At 50.6% G+C, this 243-nt stretch overlaps 1 protein-coding gene across 1 annotated transcript in view; it reads right to left on the bottom strand.

Annotated features, from left to right (window-relative positions):
* Nucleotides 1-243, bottom strand: part of CweA (putative GPI anchored protein) — a gene marked incomplete at its 3' end in the record, with an annotated part of 4,495 nt that overhangs the window by 2,461 nt on the left and 1,791 nt on the right. The gene's annotated exons all lie outside the window — the stretch shown is intronic.

A 243-nucleotide genomic window follows, 5' to 3' on the forward strand; every position in this document is an offset into this window, starting at 1 on the left:
AGTCTTATCCACATCAATATCGCGGGAGTGATCATCTTGGTAGTAGTCGTTGACTTCGGACGAAAACTTGCTAGTGATAGGGATGCTAACGGTGTTGCCTGTGTCGACTCCTCCAGGCCCACCGATAACGTCCACGTCCTCGTGGCCTTCACGGGCCTTGTAGTGGTGAGGCTTAACAACAGTCTTATCCACATCAATATCGCGGGAGTGATCATCTTGGTAGTAGTCGTTGACTTCGGACGA

This window comes from Aspergillus uvarum (assembly GCF_003184745.1).
Source record: "Aspergillus uvarum CBS 121591 unplaced genomic scaffold BO82scaffold_46, whole genome shotgun sequence".
Classification (NCBI taxonomy): domain Eukaryota; kingdom Fungi; phylum Ascomycota; class Eurotiomycetes; order Eurotiales; family Aspergillaceae; genus Aspergillus; species Aspergillus uvarum.